The sequence below is a fragment of the Etheostoma spectabile genome, chromosome 13 (assembly GCF_008692095.1).
Source record: "Etheostoma spectabile isolate EspeVRDwgs_2016 chromosome 13, UIUC_Espe_1.0, whole genome shotgun sequence".
NCBI lineage: Eukaryota > Metazoa > Chordata > Actinopteri > Perciformes > Percidae > Etheostoma > Etheostoma spectabile.
Window position 1 is genome coordinate 25,676,773 of NC_045745.1, and position 1,788 is coordinate 25,678,560.

General features: G+C 40.7%; 1 protein-coding gene and 1 long non-coding RNA gene across 9 annotated transcripts in view; one reads left to right on the plus strand and one right to left on the minus strand.

Annotated features, from left to right (window-relative positions):
* Nucleotides 1-1,788, minus strand: part of LOC116700341 (uncharacterized) — a 273,867-nt gene that overhangs the window by 187,816 nt on the left and 84,263 nt on the right. The window lies entirely within an intron of this gene.
* dlg4a (discs, large homolog 4a (Drosophila)) overlaps nucleotides 1-1,788 on the plus strand; it is a 62,848-nt gene that overhangs the window by 45,061 nt on the left and 15,999 nt on the right. The gene's annotated exons all lie outside the window — the stretch shown is intronic.

Here is a 1,788-nt window from a genome sequence, read left to right on the forward strand (position 1 = left end):
TGTGTGTGTGTGTGTGTGTGTGTGTGTGTTTGTGTGTGTGTGTGAATCCTTCTCTAATGGTGTGAAAGTGCAGTTTCTTTTGTTTAATATTTAAAAAAAACAAAGGGCTGAATGTCACCACCAACTTCACAACCTTATAACCAACCCACATACAACTACCTTTTCCTGCACTCCACAGATACTGTACGTGTGGGATTTAATAAGAAGCCAATAAGTGAGCAATGGGAATAATGTGATGTCTAAATTAACCTCTGTCACACACTGCACTAAAACCCACACCATGACACACAAGCTCTGTCCTCTCATCTCCATTTCTTTAACCTAAAATAAGGGACAGTCTGGAGTATTAGGTACTGTTCCATCTGTACCTCTTTCTCTCTTAAACAGAACGGCAATTTAGATACCCATTGCAATCCCGCATTAAGTTACCCATAATGCCTGCTTGCTTTTTTGTGCTCCCAAAAAACTCATTCTCTTTATCAAAAACATACCTTGACATTGCGTATTTCAACGGAGGTCATTATCTTGCTTATTGAGCGGATGGCTTTTACGTGTTAAAGGCTTTGCTACTGCTGCAAGGTGTGCAGAACATGCAGCGTTACAGCCACTCTGATGCATCCAGCTCACACGTGACACCATCCCCTTCGTTGATATTGAAGTATTGTTCGCACACTTAATCTCAACGGGGAAAGCCAAATACAACAGCTGGTGTTTTAAATATCCTTAGGATTAACTAAACAGGTGAATGTCATTATTATACTTTATTCAACTAGAAATGTCCAGTGGTATAAAAGCTACTAGACGCTAGGGTCCCAAGCTCTTAGACAAAAACGTAGAGAGCAGTAGAGATTGATCAGATCACCAGGAAAGTCTTGTGATTCTCATAATCAGGAGGGATCATACAGTATGTAGCTTCATCCTTAACAGAGGCTACAGCTTTTGGTTTCCAGTGCAAAATTGCCAGTACAAAGTCTATTTATTCAACCCTAATGGGGAAAATATTGATTCAAACACACTGCTTCACTCTTTTGCTGATCTGTTTCTTGCCTCAGTACAGCACATGTAGAAAATTGACACAAATATTCTTTTATTTAGGAAATTATTAAATCACACCTCACACTGTAAAATCTGGGAATCAGTGTAACAAGAAAAATCTGTGGCGCTGCCTGTATAGACATGGCAGAGGACGGGTTAGCTGAATAGGTGGTGCTAAAATATAGGTGGGAAGAGCAGCCAAACACTGTAAATCCTAACAACCGCAACGTGGGACGACTTGACAGAGCAGAGAGAGGGAGAGAGGGCTCTGTCAAAATCCCCGCAGGGAAACTGCCTGCACTGGGCTTAGATTTCTGCTGGCTATACTCATTATTTCTGTCTCTAGATAAGGATGAATTTGACGTAATGTTCAGCAGCATGGCACGTTGGACACAGCTACATGGTGAAGCTCTGCATAGGCTCTGTTATAATGGAACAGTGTGCAGTTAAAGCCGAACTCCGGCGTTTTATTGACTGCTAAGGGAGAGTTTTATGTCTTTACCTCATGTGGATGAGAATTCCCTCTTTCTAATGGCAGCCATATTGAATTCAATTAAATTTTGTTTATAATGTCAAATCATAACAGGAGTAATCTCCAGACACTTTACAGATAGAGTAAGTCTAGACCACGCTCTGTGATTTACAAAGACCCTTTGTCAGTATAATGCAATGCAATTCTTCAAAATTGTTTTCTTAAAAGCGGTGAAACTGTGCTTAGTGTGGTTGTGAAGCTGTGTGTGTGTGTGTGTGTGT